The 24,480-nt window shown below is 37.3% G+C and overlaps 1 protein-coding gene across 1 annotated transcript in view; it reads right to left on the bottom strand.

Annotated features, from left to right (window-relative positions):
• Positions 1-20,049, bottom strand: part of LOC138706496 (uncharacterized) — a 121,138-nt gene extending 101,089 nt beyond the window's left edge. Inside the window, exon 1 of the mRNA XM_069835844.1 lies at positions 19,917-20,049. The gene's annotated coding sequence lies outside the window, so the exon portion shown is untranslated. The remainder of the gene's footprint in view (positions 1-19,916) is intronic.
• Between the last annotated feature and the right edge of the window lie 4,431 nt (positions 20,050-24,480).

Here is a 24,480-nt window from a genome sequence, read left to right as displayed (position 1 = left end):
CTCCTCTAGAAGGCCTCCTCATGTCACAATGGCGAGAGATCGGATCTACTTCAACTGCCTAATCGCAATCCCAAACGAGGTGATTTGAGGAAAGTTACACGATAACTAACTTTTCACGTAGAACTACGTCTTTCTCATTTCGATGTATGGAGGAAGTAACTTGAGAATTTACTGTCACAAAAATGCAACCTTCTCTCCTTGTATTTCCCTTGTTCTCCTTGTATCTCTTTGTTCTCCTTGCCTTTCCCTTCTTTTCATTGCTTTCCACTCTTTTTCTTGTTTCTTCCTTTTCTCCTTCTCTTCATCGTATTCCCCTTGTTTTCCTTGCCTTCTCATTGTTCTTCTTGTAATCCCCTGATTTCCCTTGTCTTCCCTGTGTTCTCAATGTCTTCCCCTTGTTCTCATTGCTTTTCTCTTGATCGCCTTGTATTTCCCTTCTCTCCTTACGTTCCTCTTGTTCTCCTTTTCTTTCCTTGTCTTCCTTGTATTCTCATTGTTGTCATTGTATTCCCCTTGTTTTCCTTTTTTACCCTTATCCCTGTTTTCCCCTTGTTCTATTTTTATTCACTCAATTTCAGTCGCCCTTGTCAGTTCGATACACGTTTCGAGGACCAATGTTATAGAGTGAGTAAATAAAGTAAATCGAATTTAACATTATTATTATTATTATTATTATTATTATTATTATTATTATTATTACTATTACTATTACTATTACTATTATTATCAACATTATTCCTGACATATCAAGTGTAGACATATTTTTTTCCCTTCCTGAGTTCTTCGTTGGGTCTCTCCATTTCTTTTTTCTTTCATATTTTATCGTCTGTCCTTTTCAAAACTTCCTTATTCATCTCTATCGTCTTATGGCGTAACTGACAGCAGGACTGAAACGATCTGTTTCGCATTTCATCACGTAGATGTCTTCCACTAGTTCGAGGTGTTACGCTGGCTTCAGAAATTTTCAGGCGTTTGAGAGTAGTTTTCTTCTCTCTCTTTCTTCTGTGCATAATATTAATAAAAAGTGAAATTTTACACATATATTATTACGACTTGAGGCGCGGTCTGCGATGCGCGAGCTGTTAGAGGTGCGGCATAGTAGATCCTCAGTCGCCATACGGCATTCGCTGTAGTCACAAGTCGTGTTACAAAAGTCTTGATTCTTCAAGTGTAGAAAGTTAGTGTATAAAGTTTAGTGATTATTGTGCATTTAGGTAATGCCTACCAACAAATTCTCATTGCGTGAACGTGTGTATAGCCTATATACAATACGTGCATACTCTTAAAAGGCAGAATGTCGTGTGTGAAAGCAAGACGTACATTTCGAATAAAGTGTCCAAACAGACGAAGCCCAAATCTAACACCTTGTGATTTTTATTTATGGGAAACACTAAAAGTTAGGATTTATAGGAAAAATCCTCAGTCTATAGATGAACTAAAAGACTATATACGAGAAGAAATCGAGGCTGTCAATGATGTGTTGTTCATTCGTTTATCAGAAATCAGTTGTGTGTGGCGGCAAATGGGAGCCATTTTCAGCAACGACTGTGAGCATGGTAAGTCCAAATTATTGAACATTTATTGTTAATACTGTTATGTATTGTAAAAGTGCCGGAGAAATGGTTACGCGCTCTCCAGAAACCACGCTAGCAGTGGGCCACGAATCATCCGCCGTTTTCTCGCCTCACGTCATAATAATGTCTCTATAGTAGCGTATAGTACACGTTTTTACTGTCTTTTTTTTTGATATTGTGTTATGACTCTAGAGGACTCATGTATGAGTTGTCATACCTTAATCAGTCAAACAAGCAAGAACCTGGTGGATTTGATGTCTCTTGTACAGAGTTATTAGTCGTCTAGAACTCACCGCCACTGTCATCTACCAATCTTTGGACAAACCGCGAGGAACATTGCTGCGGCGGATGGTGGCTCTCACGTCACGTAAACACAAGATGTGACATATTTTTCGAACCGGAGATAATAATGAAAGTGAAGTTGTGGAGAGTGTTGGTGAAATGACGAGCGAAAAAGAGAGAAACCCAAGAAAAACCCTCATGTGTTTGGCTTTTCTCACCACAGATACAACTTCGTCATCGTCGAGATTCGAACTCGGGTCTGCAGTCATCGTAGACCGGAGCTCTGGTAACTGAGATACCAGGGCGGATGTCCTATTCTCATACGTATTAGTATTTCTTACTTCTTCTTGTCTTATTTTTTGCACTCTCTTTTCCTTCCGTGCATAATATTAATACAAGGTGATATTGTAGTAGCGTGTAGTGCAACAAGTTTTTACTGGAAGTCTACAAATTTATGGGTTTCCCTCAAGCCGGTTTGATTTCGAGGGGTTCCGCTAACTGAACCGGAGAGGTTACCAACATCTAAATTGATCCGTTCACGTATACGAGTCAAACTTCCCTCATCGCACTCCGACATCGGAGGTGAAAGAAGCCGCACACCGAAGTTTCCAATAAGATTGGTCACATTGATAGGAGTGTACAAACCTCTTGGCCACAAATTCCTTGCCTCTATACATAGACAAGTACAAGTGGTCAAGGGCCGTGTCTGTGGTTCAAGCGCTAGCGCGCTGGTCTTCCATCCGGACTGCTCGGGTTCGATCCCCTGCTAGGTTGTGGTGAAATTTGTGGTGGAGAAAGCAAACGTTGCAGAAGGTTTTTTCGGAGTACTTCCGTCTTTCATTCCACTAACACTGTCCACCTTTACCTCATTTCATATATAATCTGTAATAGTTAAAAGAAGGCTAGGGTAACCGGTCTTCCATCCAGGCGGCTCGCGTTCGATCCTCGGTAAGGTCCTGATGGTAGACGAAGCAGATGTTTCAGAGGGTTTTTCTCGGGTACTCTCGTTTCTCTCTATCATTCCATCAACGTTCTTTCAACCTCCCCTGGTTTCATCTGTCTTCCGCAGTAGTAAAAATAAACTGGGATGAAGTCTTAGGGGTAGTACGGGTTTCCGATGCTGATATAGGAAGGACTTGGGGCTCAGGGTCCCTGGGACTTATCAGGCTACTCGTCCGCGAAACGGGACTTTGCTTATCAGAGGTTGCGGCTGAATGACCCACCTGTCAGCATTGGATTCACGAATGCCACTCAGACCACTTGTCGGACTTGGACAGTAATCACATATAAGGGCGCACAAAGAACCAAACTGTGACTAAATGTACGTACCCGTCCCGGGTCCAGCACTCGTAAAAGCCAAGCCAAGGCTGGGGTGATTTTAGTTTATATTTCGTATTTAAACATATTATTGTACATTTAATCATTAAGTCAATTGTAACAATTCTTCCAATATTAGAACACAAATTTGCCAAAGCTTGAGTAGAAATGGTTTATTATGTAAATAATAAATTAGCTGACACTCCATTTTTCTCTTCATTCATTCATTCATTCATTCATTCATTCATTCATTCATTCATTCATTCATTCATTCATTCATTCATTTATTTTATTCCATAGATCTTACATGAGCAATGAAGCTTTAAGATGTGGAACATGTCAACATTTTACAATATTACAATAATCTCCCTCCACGCTTTCCTGCGTAATATTTGGTTTGTTTACTCCCTGTCTGATGGGTTGTACAAGATGATTTACTTCTTCACTACTACAGGGACATCATTTTATTTTTACTAACATTTCTAATATTAACCTGGTTATACCTTTGGATTAACGGCTGAGAACCGGAAACACCGTTTGCTACCCCCTTCCACGACTGGAGTTCGATGATACTGGCGTAAAATACAAACAAATCACTTTGATAGGTATAGGAGGGAAGAAAAGTAGTTCATTCATTTACGTAAACTAGGAAATACGGCGATTTTGAGTTTGATCATTTTCATTAAGTTTTTGTTTAATCAAAATAGAGTACTATATTAACAATAAGTGTTTTTATTCACGAACTGAGCTATCCATTAGGACGTAATCATTATAAAGTGTATATTATACTGTGTACAGCACATTAGCGTACAATTTAGAGAATGAAGTTAAATTGAAACATAATCATAATATGGAAACACATTTCTGAGAATGGTGGCCGTTCATTTCGATACAGGCTTCAGTTCTTTTGTGCATATTATCGCACTATAGACTATTGTATCTAATTCCAATTACCAGTTTCGTCCTTCGTACTAGAACTCATGCTGAAATAATTCTGTACCTACTCTATAAAAGAGACCTTACGTACTGTAAATTCAATCTTCACTTCTGCCCGATCCGAAAAGATAAAATTACTCAGACATGCTATCTACTGTCCGCCCAAGTGGTTTTGTCGCAGGGTCGTAGAAAGGGGGGGAAATCACGTGGCAGTTAATTACTAAACGAGACCCTTTTATTTAAGTTATTTTAAACAGTTGTATAATATCACGTAGACGTCCAATTCCTAACAAATTAATGTTTTCAGAAAAGAGCTAAGACAGCTCAGCCACTAGCCTTTACAGAGGGGCGAGCAGAAGCGGGTGGGGGAAACCGGGATGCGACGTAGGCAAACAGACGATAATACATGTGCGAAAATATGATTCAATATTGAAAGCTCTTCCATCACTGGAAAACGGGGACATATTTCTGGAACGTACTAGACTCACTAACTTAGTGCTGTTTAATATAACCGTAAGGCGACTTTGACTGCATACGCGGCCTTGGTTCTGTGTAGAGGGCGGAAGTGAAGGGTGTCCGGGACAAAATTAACCAATAAGAAAGTTTAATAACTCACCAAATAATTGATGGATGAAAATGTTGTTTGCGGGAATTGACAAAGGGACTTCCAAAGTTTCGAATGACCACTAATAAACTTCTATGTGTGCACCTCTTGTAGCATGACAGATGTCCAGGCGATATTCAAGTTCTTGCCATGTGTTTCGTAACATTTCTGGAGTGACAGTTGCACAAGCAGCGACAATTCTCCGACGCAGATCCTCCAAATCTGCCACTACAGTCTTAGGTCTGGGGATCTGAGAGGCCATGCTGTAGGTCCACCTCGACCAATCCATCGCTGAGGAAAGCATTCATTCAAGTGATCTGTAACATGTAATGCATAATGAGGCGGAGCTCCGTCTTGTTGGAAAACATATCCCTGTGGAATTTGAGGAATGGCGTAATTATGCAGTATATCAAGATACACATTTCCGTTGATAGTGTTTTCCACAAAAAAGAACGGTCAAATCACAGTTTCATGTGTAAGTCCGCACCAAACATTAATCTTAGGGCTGTCTCTTTCCAATTCCCTCACTACATGCGGATTTTCTGATCCCCAGATGCGACAATTATGCCTTTTGACGATCCCACAGACGTGAAAGGTGGACTCATCACTAAACACGACCTTCTGCAGATATCCATTTTCAATATCAATTTTCAACAGCATGTCACTAGCGAAATCATATCGTGCAGGCAAGTCGTTTGGTTTCAACTTTTGAACCAATTGAATCTTGTATGCATGCAGACGTAACCTCTTGTGCAGAACATAGTTGACTTTGGAATTGCAAGTTCCCTGCTGGCACAGCGAACAGACTTACACGGGCTCCGTTGGAATTCTGTCGACTTGCGCTTCTGTCGCTTTCTTCCCGCGTGGTGTTTTCTCTGCAAGAGAACCGGTCTCTAGAAGCTTTCTATGCCAAGTTGTTATTGTGTGCCTATCTGGCGGTTGCTTCTCAGGCCACTGTTGTCTAAATCTTCTCTCCACTATCTTCGGATACTTGAATTCGGCAAGCCAATAGCAGCATTGAACTTTTTGTTGCACTGTGAACGCCATTTTAATTACAGCTATGTCAACAACAAAGACCAAATGTTGCCAACATCACACATAAAACTTAAAATGTCCCTCTTTCATTTGCCTCAAATTTCATTTTCCTATCTCCATTATTACGCGAGTTATTAAACTTTCTTATTGGTAAATTTTGTCCCGGACACAGTGTATATTAAAAATCTCAGGTACAATACAAATTGAAGTAAAAATAAAATTATGTCCCTGTATAACCTCCTCTGCCTTGTTGACATTCACGAAAACACGATTGGTGAATGAGCACAGCACTTCTGATGCCTTAACATGGCTGACGAAATCTAGGAGTCCATATCTTGATCTGAAGCATCAAATGGCGTCTTGTGACGTTTGTCGCAATAACACGTCATAACACAACATATCATTGCAATGTAAACAAGAATTTAAATATAAGATCCCGTTTTTTATATAACACATGTTACCACGTCACATGAGCATAGTGTGTATATAGCCTGTAGTCTTCCAAGGCCTGTAACGGGGATGAATTTACGTTAACCTTTCAGAATTCGTTGTCCTCAAAAGAATTAGAACCCATGGACGTCTAATCCAACGGCTGGCATGGTGATTGAGGTGTCTCAGGTTCGTCGATCTCCGGTCAGGTCTGGGTGGAATTTGTGGTGGACGAAACAGACGTTGCAGAGAGTTTCTGTCGGGATATTCCCGTTCCCGTCTTTCTTAAAATTATACAAAAAATTAATTTCTCAGTATCCTGTTTTAGCTAACATAAGTAGTACGATTAAATTCAAACTTAAAATTAAAGAAATTATTAAGGGAACTTAACATAGGGTTAGATAATTAATTGCTAAATATCAGTCTTATACATTTGTGATTATTGGTTATAGGCTAAACTTTTTCAATTGTGATTGCTTTTTATCATATAGACTCTTGTTTTTGTAATCTGTGCTATTTTATTGTTTATATTAATTGTTTATTTTGTCTTCTTCTTTCTGCTTATCTACAGTGCAGTTTTGAACTCTCGACCCCGAGCATTTGCCCATATGGGAGTAAATTCTTTAATTTATAGCCTACTCCTGTTTAAATATTTGACATGTTCATTCTTGTTTGATGTGTATAGTAGTTTCTTAATGTATTATTTAATAGACTATGCAATTTTGTAGTTTTCTGATTGCAATAATTGTAATAAATGTGTGTTTAAATTCCATTATAACTAAACATGACTGAGTAGTTAGGTTTGCTCGAGAGGTCCATTTGGAAATTTCTGGACAGCGGATGTTTGGAGGCTGGACCGCATCAGCAAGAAAGCATTTTTAGTGTCAGTGGAGGTCAAATTTCTGGACAGCAGATGTTTGGGGGCCTGGACCACACCAGCAAAGAAAGCATTTTTAGTGCCAGTTAAGATTAAAATTTCTGGACAGCAGATGTTTGGGGGCCTGGATCGCACCAGCAAGAAAGCATTTTTAGTGCCATTGGAGGTCAAATTTCTGGACAACAGATGTTTGGGGTCCTGGACCGCACCAGCAAGAAAGCATTTTTAGTGCGAGTGGAGGTCAAATTTCTGGACAGCAGATGTTTGGGGGCCTGGACCGCACCAGCAAGAAAGCATTTTTAGTGCCAGTGAAGATTAAAATTTCTGGACAGCAGATGTTTGGAGGCCAGGACCGCACCAGCAAGGAAGCATTTTGAGTGCCAGTGGAGGTGAAATTTCTGGATAGCAGATGTTTGGGGGCCTGAACTGCACCAGCAAGAAAGCATTTTTAGTGCCAGTGGAGGTTAAATTTCTGGATAGCAAATGTTTAGGGGCCTGACCCGCATCAGCAAGAAAGCATTTTTGTGTCAGAGGAGGTTAAATTTCTGGATAGCAGATGTTTGGGGGCCTGAACCGCACCAGCAAGAAAGCATTTTTAGTGCCAGTGGAGGTTAAATTTCTGGATAGTAGATGTTTGGGGTCCTAGACCGCACCAGCAAGAAAGCATTTTTAGTGACAGTGGAGGTCAAATTTCTGGACAGCAGATGTTTGGGGGGCTGAACTGCACCAGCAAGAAACATTTTTAGTGCCAGTGGAGGTCAAATTTCTGGACAGCAGATATTTGGGCGCCTGGACCGCACCAGCAAGGCAGCATTTTTAGTGTCAGTGGAGATCAAATTTCTGGATAGCAGATGTTTGAGGACCTAGACCGCATCAGTAAGAAAGCATTTTTAGTGCCAATAGAGGTCAAGTTCCTGGATAGCAGATGTTTGCGGACCTGAACCGCATCAGTAAGAACGCATTTTTAGTGCCAGTGGAGATCAAATTTATGGACAGCAGATGTTTGTAGGCCTGGACCGAACCAGCAGGAAAGCATTTTTAGTGCCAGTGAATGTCAAATTTCTGGACAGCAGATGTTTGTGGGCCATCAGTAAGAAAGCATTTTTAGTGCCAGTGGAGGTCAAATTTCTGGACATTGGATGTTTGGGAACCTGGACTGCACCAACAAAGTGATAAAGATTATTATCGAAGGAGGTCATATTTATAGACTTAACAATTAACATCGTGTTTTACATTTAAATGGTGATCTGTTCGCCCGTGACGTCTGATGTTAACAGTATGGCGGCGATACATCTATTCATTACTACGTACAACAGGTGGATAGTTCTAGGTTATTCTGTGTAAAATATTGGGTGCCGGAAAGTAAAACCATGTGCTTAGTACTATATAAATTTCTATTCTTAGTACGCAATTGTTGAAGATAATGGTGCCTACTGTGTTCTAATTCTTCTGTAGAATTATCTTTGAAAGTGCTACGATATGGAGTATCTGTGCCTGTCATTCACCCTAAATTCGTGTGTAGGTTTCGTGAGGGTGCAGTCAAGCACTCAATTTGCCCTTAATTCACTGCGCGAGCCTCTAATCCAGTTGAGCCGATGTTGTCCGTGATTGATGCTTTGTTGCGGGTGTCTTGTATGACGCAGTTTGAGGATGATTGACACATCAGAGGCATCCACGACTGAGTGGCCGCTATTTAGCTCAAGAGGGAATTATGATTGGAAGGAGTAGAGCCGTTTTACAACAAGTTTATTCCACCGCCACGCTGTAAGCGGCACGTAGGCCAACGTAGCCTATGATGTATATTATAACGTGAATGGTCGCTTCTCTTTCTTCTGTTTTTTCCTTTCACCAGTTGTACGAAACTTTGAGAAAATATAATTCTACAGGAGAACTAGACCAAAGGAGGTACCAGAAACTAAATAAGCTATTTAATACGCGATATTATCAGCACGTATTGAGCCTTTTTCCCTGTACTTTTGGATATAAATTTCTTATATAGATACTTTCGTTATTCTTGAAATCCTATAACAGCTTTTCAATCTGTTTGTAGAGCGTAGTTCGATTATTTGAGGAGCAAACTTTTAAAACCTGATATGTCCATTTACAGAAAATGCAACAAATATGTGTCTCTGTAATAAACGAAGATTCTTCCATCGTAGAATTTCATATGAATTTTTCATTCATTCATTCATAGTGTTCTGCCCAACAGCAAGTCTTTCACTACAAACCCAGCATTATCCAGTCTGCCTTCCCCTTAACGTTAACAGAAAACCACAATTTCAAGTCACACAGAGTTTGTGTGCACTAGATGTGGGTTTCTGGCTTCTTGACAACCCACTCGAGTTATGTAGACATAAAGAGAAACATAAAGAGAAAAATTGAGACGGTGTCGGGTGAAGTTCCTGGGTAGCTCATTTGGTAAGAGCTTTGGAGCGTTCAGCCAAAGACCCCGGGCTCGATACCCGGCCCTGGAACAATTTTTCCTCTGAAATTGTTCAAGTCTGCTTCACAGGGAGCTTTATCTGAAAGCCAGATTTGCACAATGTGTTAATTGTTACGAATATAGTCGGAACGTATCTGATGAGACGTTTTTGTTTACATTCTCATTTCACATGTCTTGCGGAGTGGATGATTGCAGTCACAGTTACCCCCTATTGCGGAGAAATGACCTTAAGGAGCATTTTAGTGTTGCAACATGTTACATTTTGTATTATCGAAACTATTGGACGTATCAAAAAACTTATTTGACAAAACTTGTTCGCATTGAATTAATGTAATGTAATCATCCCTTCCTTCCTGTATAATATAGCATAGCACAGCATAAAATAACATAACACAAGATAATATAATATTAATATTGTCCTCAAACAGATAGCTCTATGAAACCATGTATATGGTTAATGCCGGTTCTGTTGCATTTCTGTTTCTCAGATATCTACTCGCCTTAACTCTTACAATAGACAATCCATTTAAAACTTAACAACAATTTTATTACATAATAGTAGGCCTACTCGTCATACCAGTTGACCCTTGTAATCTCTATTAAGTCTAAAAATATTTTCCATTACCCTGATTAGTCATTATTACAACACAAAAAATGAATTTCTAACATTTTACTTAAAACGTACAGCAATCCAAAGTTAATAATTTGTCTTTCTCTTCCCATCTCACCTTAACGATAGATATAAATTTATCTAATTATTTAAGATTATATTAGTAATATATTTATTGCAGGCAAATGACCATTTAGTTAATAAGAACAGGGATTTACAACTTGCGTTTTGCATACTCGCTTATTGATTTTGTCCTTTTGGTACATAGTTCGATATGGTAGCGTTCACATTTTTTGTAGCACATTTAAGATTATATTCATTTACAGTTCCGCATAATTTATTATACGCTATACTATTTTTTTTTTAATTTCAAAATTTTCTTTTCTATATAATCATTTTCTTAAACTTTGAGTCTCTGGACATAATAACAACATGTGCAGTGCGTCTTCTTTCTGGCTGCAGAAGGGGCAAATATCAATCGTTTCATATAAATTCCCACGAAATGTTACAGATGTTATTCAATAGAATGCAGATGCCGCATTACAAAAAAGGGGAAATACATGAAGATCTAAGAGATAAGCGCCAGAGAGCAACGGAAGACGTGGACTTTGTTTCTGAGCTCGCTCGACCTCTGTGATGCACGTACAAAGGAATAATGCAACTCGCGCTGTGTTCGGTGATCGGATGCAGTATTTATGACACTTCATGACCCCGCCATTGAATGTTTGCAACCTCTGAACTACACTAAAAGACGTCTCAATCTCTTAGCATCACCCTCAACCCTTTTCTTCCCTTTTTCAGATCGCACCCAGACTCTTTTATCCTGTTCTCGACTGATGCCTAATCACATTTCATCTTCCCGAACATATTTTTTGGAACGTACATCTATTTTTTCACGTTTTAAGTGAAGTGTAATTGCTAGTTTGACCTACATGAAAATATAATTAATATACATTGCAGTAGTCTCATAATAATAATAATAATAATAATAATAATAATAATAATAATAATAATAATAATAAAAATAATACGTAAAGATTAAAGTACCGGTATATGTCGAATATGGAGCAAGGCCACAAAGGGAAAAACACTAGAGGAGAGGGATTCGATCCAGTGCTGTGGATTGAACTTCGGCGTAGCTCAGTGAATAGAGCGCTTGGTACGTAGAACCAAGGACCCGGGTTCGATTCCTGGCGCCGGAACGAATTTTTCTCCTCTAATAAATAATCATTGTTATAATAATAACAATAATAATATATCCACTTTTCATTTTTCTAATTCTAGAGGTTTCGTATTAATTTTAATCGATAGTTCGGTTGCATTTGTCGTTGTAAAGTATCCTGCTTTTTTTTCATTCCTTTGTGTGTGTGTTTTTTTAGCATTGTACACTTTTTGTGTAGGATAGGAAGCTGGTCTATCTCTACAATCCCCAACCTGGAGGACCAGTTAATTTTTAATCAAGGTCTTCTTCTTTGACGAATCAACGTCTTTCTGCGAGGCACCATTGCCTATTGGTTGATGGGAGGGATTTAATTTCCTTCCTCATACTCCTTGATTTCTTTCTATGAGGATTTGTGAAACAACACTTTTTCAGACAGAGCCTACATCTATAGATGTCTTGAAACAAAGGATCACTCATGTTATCCAGTATATCCGACCTGCAATACTTTTAAGCGTGACAGAAGAATGTCAGGTTCGAGTGGGGCACTGTCTTCAAGTAAATTCAGAATTTATTCAGATTTACAGAGAAGGATTCAGAATTACAATTCAGAATTATTCAGAATTACAAAGAATTACAAAGACTACAGTCTATAGAATATAATTACAACAACAGAAATAGAAATAAAATAATACATAAATATAAAAAAGAGGATACAATAATATTAATAAAATTTGAGGACCGAATGAGCAACGCTCGTGTTCGGTCGCACTTCAGATATATTATTAATATAAGAGGAATATATAAATAAAATAAAATAAAATGAAATAGGAACTAAAAGTAAAATACAGCTAGAATGAAGTTACATAATATAGACAAGAATAATATCGTACTTGAAATCAAGGAGGACAATTTATGAAAAAAAAACATATATATATATATATATCGAAATTATAGAATACAAATATAATACAGGCTGATTAATTCATACACATAGACTATAAATTTATTTAATCAAATTGAAAAGAATTATTACGTTTCTAATTTTCTTGTTATATGTTAGTGAGTTACATGATAGAAGTTCTGGGAGTAATTTAGCTACAGAATTATACAACCGAGGGCCAAAATTAATGCTATGCTTTATATCAGCAGATATTAAACATTTAGGTTCTACTAATGTTGAATTATTATTCCGTCCTCTGTCATGATTATGTGCTTGTAATATAAACTACGATTTTTATGATAAAATTCTAACAGGATATATTTATAAATTTGTTCAATATTAAATACATTAAATTCAGAATAAATTAATTTAGTCGGATAATCAAAACGTTTCTTCAAACAAATTTTAATTGTTCGTTTTTGTAGTAAATTTAGACTAACGGACTAAGGTTGGTTTTTGTACTTCCGGTGAAAACAATAATGCCATATTGAATAACAGACTGAAAAATGGCTAAATAAACATTTCGTAGAACTCTAATGGGCAAGTAGAATCGAAGATTAACGAATTTATGAATTGTTTTACGAAGCCTCTTGCGTAGCACACGGAGCACATTTTGTACATTTGCGGTAGTGAACATACTGTTTAAATTGTATTTCTAATTAGAGTAATGTTTCCCATTTGTCAACTGACTTCTGTGTCACACGGTATTAATTAAACATTTTATTAATAATGTGTTCACTTATTTAGATAACTTTTTTTCAGTTCTAAGATGTCTTCAGTCTTCCGGGTGCAATGTTCATTTTATAACGTCGAGTCAATGGTAATTAGTGACATATTCATTGGTTTACATGGGGAATCATCATGCTGATCACATCTTGCATCCGAATGGTACGACAAACGTTCACCCCTGCGTGAGATCAAGAATCTAATGATCGGCCATGTCCCTCCATGAGATGTCGCGCCACGAACGTATGCATATTGTTTTGGTGTTATGATTTGTAATAATCTTCAGATTTTTTTATTAAAAAAATCTTATGGGCTTTCATTCAATTGAATTGCAACGTGTAATTTAAGCATACCCATTTATTATCATTATCATCATATAGCTTTCAGGGAGTTAGGCCACTGTTGACCTATTTCGATCTCAAATCAGACGTCGAGGGGTCTCTCCAATGGCCATCCTTGGTTTCTTGTGCCTGATGGGGTGTAATTTTTAAGTAATGTAGGCAATCTATTGCGTGGCATTCTGTTCACATGTTGTATCCATCGTGATTTATAATTTTGGATTTTGTCGGAACTGGGTATACTCCTAATTCTTCTAAAATGTGTGTATTTGTTGAAAATCATCCCAGTTATAACCTAATCTTTTTCTCATATATTTCATTTCTGCTACAGTTATTTCAGATTTATCTTTGGTCTTGATCGTCCAATTGTCTCTACCATCATATTCCACCTCCCTCAAATCCATTTTAATATTATCCTTCCCTCTACATCTCGGCCTCTCCAAAGACTAGATTAATCTTGCTCAGGATAGGAACCGATGGCAGGCTTATGTGAGGACGGCAGTGAACCTCCGGGTTCTCTAAAAGCCATAAGCAGACAGTGAATGCTGGATGACTTAAGGAAATGTGAAGTTGTTTCGTATCGGAGTATATGGCATGTGCCGCGTCGTCCGTCTTTTGTGTACCTGGCGAGTACAGCAGCGTACATAACGAAGGAACCCCGGTCCGTCCATAGTAACATTGCAACGCAATGTGTGCAGTTGTGTTATCCTGCTCAAGTATTTAGTACGCGTTGAATAGTGTAGTGCTGATCCATTCATAATGTCGAAGTCAAAACGTTAAATTCGCTCAGAGATACGAAATGTAATTAAGAAGTATGAGAGTGACATTTTATGTATTAACGAAGACAATATCGTGTGTAATGTATGTAAAATTGAAATAAAAACCAGAACAACTCAGGCTATAGAGAAACATTGCAACAGTACAGCGCACAGGAAATGCGTTGAAATGAAATCTGAGGAACCATCATCATCATCATCATCACCATCATCATCATCATCATCATCATTTAGTTGTGCGGGTCTAAACGACATGTGCAACATGATGCTCAGTGCAAATATTCCTCTAAAGAAATTGAGTGATCCCCATTTTAGAGTTTTTCTTCAGAAATTCTCTCGATACAAAAATTGTTTAAGCGATAGGCGAAGACGATTCAGCTTCGACAACTTACGAGAATATATCGTCGTTTACTACAACGCTGGTAATTGCATCAATGATGACGACGTATGTACTACCGTGCGTTATTTCTCTTTTCCTTTTGACTGTACGGATTTACAATAGCATGTTGACGTCGTCTGTTTACGTTTAAAACCTGTTGAGCCAATGGTCTGAATGGAAAAAATGTAACATATAGTAAATGTGCAACTACATTCAACGATAAGTCACCCCGCATCCACTGTCTAGACATAAGTATATAAGTATTATTATTATTATTATTATTATTATTATTATTATTATTATTATTATTACTATTACTATTACTATTATAGTGTATCGGAGGAGCAGCAGTATCATACATAGTTAATATAAATATAATTAGAATAAAGAGTTTAATTTTTAATTAAATTAATTAATAATTTTATAATTTGGACATTCATATTATACCTACTGAAGTCAAAATTTATGAAAACAGTTTTTCAAGTAATGTTTTTTTATGGCACAGCTTTGGAGCCACCACTGAAATGACGAAAGATGGTGAATCATACTTTTCAACTTCAGTATTTAAATCTGAAGTTATCGTGTTCTACGTACTATATAATAAGGTAGGAGGAGCTAACACGTTGTGTAATCTTATTAGCCTTTTAGTTGAAGTTTGTTTTGGTTTTAATATATTATTAATATTTTTAATCTTCATAAAATTATTTAACTTGTGATTTATATCCATTTCATGAAATAATGTTACCTAAATATTTAACTGATTCACTTGTTCAATGATTTGGTTGTTTATGACAATTTTACTTCTTACTGGTATTTGCCCTTGAAATGGCAATGTATCGAGATTGTTAAGTTATATTCTTGTATTTTTTTAGTAGGTTATTTTACGACGCTTTACCAACATCTTAGGTTATTTAGCGTCTGAATGAGATGAAGATGATAATGCCAGTGAAATGAGTCCAGGGTCCAACACCGAAAATTACTCAGCATTTGCTCGTATTGGGTTGAGGGAAAACTCCGGAAAAAACCTCAACCAGGTAACTTACCTCGACCGGGAATCGAACCAGGGCCACCTGGTTTCGCGGCTAGGCGCGCTAACCGTTACTCCACAGGCGTTATTTTGTTAAGTTTGTATGTTGATTTTTGTAAATTATCTTCAGAATTGGAGATGAGAACTTGGTCATCTGCAAATAAGAGGGTGATGAGTTGTTTGTTGCGTGATATTGGAATTCCGATTAGGTTTTCATTTTGTCATTTTGAAATGATATAATGTAAATATAGACAATATTGAATAATATTGGTGACAACGAACATCCTTGACACACTCCGCTATTTATATTGATTTTGAGAGATAATTTAGAATTGTATTTTATTTGTATTTGATTATATTGCATATATCTATAATTGCACTTAATAAAGAAGGTGGTATACCTTCAAAATTTCGTTATATTAAACAAACGTTCTCTTTTCACACAATCAAAAGCTTTTTCATAATCCACAAACAAAAGATGAGTTTCTAAATTGAATTATCTTCGTTTTTCGATTTTTAATTTAAGACAGAATATTGGGTCTGTACAAGAACTATCTTTCCTGAATCCATGCTGGGTCTCATTTATTATTATTATTATTATTATTATTATTATTATTATTATTATTATTATTATTATTACACGTCATGGAAGCTCTTGGCTGCTGTACATCCTTATTCAGATTGTTTACCAACACAATATACTTACAAACTGTGGAATTCTCTGCAGTTGAGACGACACAGAACAAAGTGAATCTATCATTTTTTCCGGAGTAGGCTATACATCCTGGTTCTCTGTGTATATTTCTAGCTAGAAGCGCTACTGATTCAGTGACAGTGGGGCAGAGGATTAGTGATTGCAGAATTGTTTGACCTCGGCCTTTTCATATCCTTGTACCCTTGAAAGACAAAGCAGGGTTTCTGTCCTTTTCGCGGCAATGCGAAGCCATCGATAGAAAAGACAGAAATGAAGAGTCCAGTCGAGTGGTGCTAAGGTGTGCGTCCAGCAATGACTGGGAATCCCCGGCGAATAAGCCTCCGTATCATAATCTTCCCTCAGTCTCGGACTCCCAAAATACAAAGCCGCTCAGTCCGATGGGAGTCCTCAGCAAGGACAAGATTGCTCCCTCGTAATAATAGCGTGAGGGTCACGTGACTGGAAGCATGATAAGAACGGGCAGGGGTGACCAGTTCGTTAAAATTATGGCAATTTTCCTTACATACGAATCTGTGTTAGGTTTATACATTTTATGCATTTGAACGATTTTGACGTAGAACACGGTTACTTCAGGTTTAAATACTGAAGTTGAAAAGTATGATTCACCGCCTTTTATTATTTCAGTGGTGGCCAAAGCTGTGCCATAAAAACTTTAGTTGAAAAACTCTTCTTATAAATTTTAACTCCAGTAGGTACAATCTGAATGTCCAAATTATAAAATTATTAATTAATTTAATTAAAAATTAAACTCTTTATTCTAATTATATTCATATCCACTATGTATGATACTGCTGCTCCTCCGATACACTGTAATAATAATAATAATAATAATAATAATAATAATAATACATACATACATACATACATACATACATACATACAGTCCAAACCTGTGGAGTAACGGTCAGCGCGTCTGGCCGCGAAACCAGGTGGCCCGGGTTCGATTCCCGGTCGGGGCAAGTTACCTGGTTGAGGTTTTTTCCGGGGTTTTCCCTCAACCCAATATGAGCAAATGCTGGGTAACTTTCGGTGCTGGACCCCAGACTCATTTCACCGGCATTTTCACCTTCATCTCATTCAGACGCTAAATAACCTAGATGTTGATAAAGCGTCGTAAAATAACCTACTAAAATAAAAGTAAAAAAATACATACATACATATATATATATATAGTCGACCTGGTTGGCAAGTTGGTATAGCGCTGGCCTTCTATGCCCAAGGTTGCGGGTTCGATCCCGGGCCAGGTCGATGGCATTTAAGTGTGCTTAAATGCGACAGGCTCATGTCAGTAGATTTACTGGCATGTAAAAGAACTCCTGCGGGACAAAATTCCGGCACATCCGGCGACGCTGATATAACCTCTGCAGTTGCGACATAACATACATACATATAGCTTTTAGAGAACCCGGAGGTTCATTGCCGTCCTCACATAAGCCTGCCATCGGTCCCTATCCTGAGCAAGATTAATCCAGTCTTTACCATCATATTACACTTTTCTAAAATCCATTTTAATATTATCCTCCCATCTACATCTCGGTATCCCTAAAGGTCTTTTTCCCTCCTGCCTCCCAACTAACACTCTATATGCATTTCTGGATTCGCCCATACCTGCTACATGCTCTGCCCATCTCAAACGTCTGGATTTAATGTTCCTAATTATGTCAGGTGAAGAATAAAATGCGTGCAGTTCTACATTGTGTAACTTTCTCCATTCTCCTGTAACTTTATCCCTCTTAGCCCCAAATATTTTCCCAAACACCTTATTCACGAACACCCTTAATCTCTGTTCCTCTCTCAAAGTGAGAGTCCAAGTTTCACAAACATAGAGAACAACCGGTAATATAACTGTTTTATAAATTCTAACTTTCAGATTTTTTGACAGTAGACTACAAACGGTTTAATTAACAAAAGAGATTCAAGATATTAACTGTTCAAATTATTTTTACCTATCTGCTTGTGTAGCAATCAGCCATTTCTCTCGGGCCGTTACCGCAATAAAGCGCTGCAAACGTTAGGAAAAATAGTATGTTACGATACAAGTTGGGAAGTGCTCTTTACAAAACCGAGGAAAATTTTGAAAAACGAGCAGAGCGAGTTTTTCGATTTCCGAGAATTTGTAATGCACTTCACGAAAGTTTATTGTACAGTATTTTTTACACGATAGTATAATTTCAAATTAATATTTTTAAACATATTAATATATAGTAGTACGAAGTTACACGATGAACAGCTGACTGATGTTAGCAGTCTGGCCAACGTACAAATTTCACCAACTTCAATGTGAAGGAATAAAATTATTCAGGTACTTGTAATATTTCGTGTTCAATTAGAATAATTTTGATTTCTTTTTAAGTAAAGTTTGAATTGTTTAAATGAAGGTCAATATGTTTCAAATACTGTGATTTGTTTCGTATAATCTATATTAATTAACACTGCCTTTTGCGTCTGTATTTTACATGCATTGTAGCATACATAAAAGGCAGTGGTTTTATTTACAACACTAGAGCAGTTATTTGTTATATTTCAACATACTTATTTAGGTTGGCAACTCTGAATTCAGTAAAATGAACTTTCAATGGTAACGGCCGTTTGCTGTAACCACGAGAAACAGACTATTGTGCGAAAACTATTTTTTCCTGCATAACGGTGCTTCATCGAAGGAAAAGTAGCCTATAATAAAAGTTGTATTATATTTAACATGTAGAATCACCTCTTAAATTTTGGTGCATCGGTCCCCTTCCACCCTGTATATACTGTTTACTAGAAAACTTTTTATTTTATTTTAGTAGGTTATTTTACGACGCTTTATCAACATCTTTGGTTATTTAGCTTCTGAATGAGATGAAGGTGATAATGCTGGTGAAATGAGTCCGGGGTCAGCACCGAAAGTTACCCAGCATTTGCTCGTATTGGGTAACTTGCCCCGACCGGGAATCGAACCCGGGCCACCTGGTTTCGCGGCCAGTCGCGCTGACCGTTACTCCACAGGTGTGGACACTAGGAAACAAAATAACAAAGGAAACAAATTAATTCTACATTAATTATTTTGCTTGTTTAGTCAACTGTCTGAAGACAGGTCTGAACCTCACAGGTGATAACAACAAGACACCACTTATGAGGCAACTAGGCTAGGAGATAATTGGGTAGGGTGGCCAGTTCCTTCCCCTCTCCATTGCATACATCGTCAATGAGCTACATATTACACTAATCAGACGTCAGATGCATACAAACAATTCGACCCTCCCAAGTACTAACATTGTAACTCATTTTTTACATTTTTCAGGAGATGAAAATGAAGTTTTAAAATGATCGTGTAAATTAATGTATACAAAAATGTAGAGTAACAATAAGATTTTCCATACAATTGGGAAGGTTTAGAGCTATACAATGATAGTATTGGGAGAAAAAGAAACAATTTAAGACCATATAAACTAGGACAACTCAAAACCATAGAAAATTGAGTTATAATGTTAGTACTTGGGAGGGTCGAATTGTTCTTTCTCTGACACATATCGTCATGAGTAAATAAAGTACTTATTGTAAGATTTCACGGAATTATTTCATTTGACTATTGTGTGCCGATTCTAATAATGTAAAAGGAGATTTTGTGATGCGCTTTGCGCTCTGCTTTGTGAAAATCCCTGAACATAGAGTCTACAGACGTTCCTTCAGAGCTGCGGACATGCTGACCTAAGATAATGCTTGGCGAAGCCGACATTGTAACTCCACATTTCAAATAGGTTTACCTTGAGAAGTACATAGCACTATTCTTGTCTTGCTCTTTTTATCCTTTCTTCTACTATCCCTCGTGATGGGGATCGTGCAGCAGCAGTAAAGGCTGATGGCAAGCTCGAAATGGATATTAAGTTTTTACTGTAGACACACAACACTGTCGTCATGCACAAAACTGCTAACGAAGCAGTATACACAGTGCAAGTGTTTTGTGAGCTCGATTCAAACCCGGATGGAATTCTGCACGAGATGATCAGACCTTCTACCTGTTCGATATAAGAGGTGGAGGGGATATGGACAGTACGGGCAAGAAAGAGCTATCTCATCTTCTGCAGGCTAGCTGCCGCTTTGACAATACTAGCGTGTTGACTGTTTACTACGGCTTATGATTATTAATTATTTTTTATTTATTTCCTTGCTTATCATATCTCATGTTAAGTTTAGATTCGACGTATCGTATTTATATTCTTTCTAATTGCTTGTTAGTTATCAGTTGTAAAAGTTTGCTATCATATCTGTTGCTGCCGAAAAGGTGAAACAAGAAATACAGAGCGGTTGGTAGCGTTCGGGGCCGTCAGGCTGCGTTCCGTACCTGCGCTATACCTCACGTTGGAACCGGGAAAAGGGAGCCGAAGTCGCCGCTAATATTAGCGCGCAATGTAACTGTTTACTGAAAGCAAAAATTGATATTAAAACCGGAACTAACAATATTGAGCATTGACCTGTGTTACAAACGTTATTGCTGAACATTATGTCTCTCAGCAGTGACACATTTTTTACATATGCATAAAGAAATCTCTGTTATAAGTTCCTCAGATGTGTTTAAAGAAATTTCTCGGCTAATATTTTTTTACTTCCTCTATTACATGAGCATTATGGTCGATTTCACTAAGCTTCTTTAAATCAGCATAAACGACTTGTCAACAAACGAGTAGTTTAATTTTAACGTGATCTTTAAAAGTTGACAGTTTCACCATGCCTTGTTTCTTTAAAATTAACGTGCGTTTACTAAAGTGGCGATTTCGTACTTGTATCTTTCATGTTATATTTCTCATACGACCACGGCTTCGAAATCGCGAATTTCATTGGTTACATATGATCACGGCCGACTTTGTTTTGTTTGGCATGATAGGCAAACAGGTAAGAGGCAGAAATTTCAAGAACATCTAAAAGTTCTTAGTTCTTACAACAAATTCCACAATTTGGGACATCTGGCCGACATCTACGGCTGACCACTAGGATTCAGAATTCTTCTTAAATATAGCATGTTGTCATACCGTAATTAAATAAAAGACATGGAATAACGTTAAAAAAGAAGAGATTTGGGTATCATATGAAAAAGAATTAAATAGTTTTCCAAATGTAAGTAGGAGAAATGTAGAGCAGTTAAATGTAACCTCAAAAGTAAATCCAAGAAGAATTTTGCGGACGATAAGGTGTACAGCTTTAGACTTGATGCCACAATTATATACACAGCATTCTCAGCAGTTGGTCTTAGGCTTAACTTTAAGACGGAAAATCGCCTCTTTTATAAATTGCATACTACTTTTCCACTGTATTTCATGCAGATTTATGTACCGTGCAACAATTCTGCCCTGCTTGTGTAGCAGGATTCAGGAGAGGTGTCATTAAATTACTGTAGATTTTAAGGGTTATTCATTGTCTCCTAAAAGTAAACCTCTTTGCACCCTTCCCATTTCAAAAGGCATCTTCCTCTTACATCTTTATAGCCTAATGTTGTGTTATCGTGTACTGACTCTGGCTATCTATTTGCAATGTCACCAAAATTAGCATTGAGGTAGTTCTGATGATTTAGGAAGTGAACATGGATTTTTTTGTGGAGATGTAGTTGATCGTATATGCAAAGCATAACAAAATCCTAAACTAACCAAACCTAACCTGTCGTATGTGCAAGGTGTATAAGTGGAGTACGAAGGAAACTATTTCAGCGCTAGTTTAACTACAATTTCTATATGCGAAGCTTTGAATATGAAATTGTTTGAATATTGAATGAAAAATAGGATCTTCGATTGTAGAATCTTTCGTCCATATTATTGCTAGGAGATACGATTGGAACATGTACACAATCTATCGTGTCAATGACGACAGAAAATTTAGCTATAGGCTTACTATAAAAATAATGAATGTATTGTGGTCGTAATGTTCATAGTACATCTGATACTTTTCACATATTCTGGACAATACAGCTTTTGAACCCCGTTCATATCACCAATTAGGCCTAATATTTTAAAACTTCCGTAACATAAAATCTTAAAGCGAGAAAAATCCGTTGAAGAGGCGTTAAGTGGGTAATTCCTATCTGTCGTATTCTAACCTATATTCAGTTTCTTCTATAATCATTCTTATTACAGTACCTGTTTTCTTAATGTGTAGCTGTCATGGAATTCTTTATCACTTAAATCTTCAAAATCATTATTCCGAGTGTTATTACCACATATAAGTTCGCCATTATGTTTGAGTTTTAAATAAAGAATTTCAGCATCGAATACGTCCGCCATATTGTTGACTTTTAACCCATCGTTACTGTTTTAACTCTTTTAAATTTCCCCACAAAAGCAAGAATCAGTCTCCACCGCTGTGGAATAACAGTTAGCTGCCTGATTGTGAAATTAGCGGGCCCGGGTTCAAATCCTAGTTGGGACAAGTTACCTGGTTGAGTTTTCTCCGAGTTTTTCTCAACCATTAAGAGTAATTGCTGGGTAAATTTCGGCGGCTGGACCCTGAACTCATTTCGCTGGCATTATCACCTTCATCTCATCCAGACGCTAGATAACCATAGTTGTTGATAATGGGTCGTACAATAACCAGTTTTAAAAAGCAAGAATCACACGAAGTGATACCGGGGCTACGAGGGGGTCACAGTTCATTGCTCATAACACTATCTTAAGCAAAGTCATCAAGTTTGAATTTGTTCATAGTTGGCAGAGCTGTATTGTATATTACGTGCTTTGAAGTCAGACATATTTTCGGTTGCCTCACGGAAACGAGATATAAAATAAATTGTTTGCTATGCAGAGCTACTGTATTCTGATTAACTGTTTACTTGTCAGAATATATGCATAAAATGCAAATATAAATACATATAATATGTATATATCTAAACACACGATTTTTCAAAAGATGAGGTCAACCAAGTAGGAAGTGAAAGTGGAAGGGCAGTTTATTTGGCTTCTATATAGTGGAAAAGTCATTGGTGAAAATAATCTCAACTTCCTTGATGTAACGCTTCCCATACTGTTGGACGTTGTTTCCATACATACATCCCAGTGAATACGGTACAAATTAATTGGTGTACCAAAACACACCCGTACATAAGTGGTTAGATAAGCATTTGTAGCACGATGGATTTGAAGGGCAGGTTCTGTCCCTTGGTCAGCACTGTTCCCTGATTTAAGACTATCGGATTTCCTTTTAGAGAGCTGTTGAAGAAAATGGTGTAAAGCTCCACGAAAAAGATCACAGATCAGCTTGTGCAAAGGATTCATGTAGCTGCAGCATATGAACTACAGCGCAGGTTGTGTTTACAACATACAATTCAACGACATTCTTAATTATTCTTACGCAACAGACGACAGCATTTTCAACATCCTCGTCAGTAAACGCAAAACATTGTCAAGTTCGAAATAATTAACATGTATTATATGCCTATTTTTCAGCATTACATAAACATGATTTACCTTATGTGGGAAGAACTATATTTGCATTGAACAATAATGGATACAAATGGTCTGTTTATTTTATTCAAGCTCCTCTTTCACCTACTGTTTGGTTTATTATTTTCTTTTGAGACTCTACCTTTAACGCACGTTCTCTATAACTGTGGACCTACATCAGAACGAAGTGTTACAAAAGGTACCTAATCTATAAAAAAAGGTTGATTACAGAGCCCACTTTACTGGTGTTCAAGTATCTTCATTAGCTGTTGTCCATTTCTTGTTGTAACAACTCATTTCCCGTCGTTTAATGTATTTCTACAGGTGTCTGTATTCTCAGAAGCGAGTAAATTTCATGACGTCAATTTTGCTTTCCGATCATTAGTGGCAAGTTGAGAAACTTTTACTTGCTTCTATAAAACAAGAAAACCTTTCTCAAACAAGGAAGATCATTTTCATTCATCAGCGTTTGTAAGAAATAAGACACTCCTTCATTTCAAAAAAATATTTTGTCAGAAACAACATTAACATAACATCAGGGGGTAATATCGACTTTGCATATCGTTATTGACATACGAGTAAATATCGATATGCATAGCCGTTTCCGTTCTCTGTTTATTGTGAATAAAAAATCTTCACTTTCACGTCCTCCATTTCCAATTCTCGTTCAGGTTCTTGTCCTCGGTTTATTGTGGACTTAAGCATTTCCACGGTAGCCGAAGTCGTATTTCCGTTCCACAAAATCCTTTAATTTTCTGCATTAAGAGCAGGTTGAGTGTAAACTTTACACGTTGAAAAATAATGCATTCAGTTCCTCTTCCTAGACATAACTTACACAAAGTCTACGATAGTGTTCTTCCCCACAAACTCCTTTTGAAATTTACATAAACTAAAAATGCCACAT

This window comes from Periplaneta americana, chromosome 9 (genome assembly GCF_040183065.1).
Source record: "Periplaneta americana isolate PAMFEO1 chromosome 9, P.americana_PAMFEO1_priV1, whole genome shotgun sequence".
Classification (NCBI taxonomy): domain Eukaryota; kingdom Metazoa; phylum Arthropoda; class Insecta; order Blattodea; family Blattidae; genus Periplaneta; species Periplaneta americana.
This window is presented reverse-complemented; position numbering and strand designations above follow the sequence as displayed.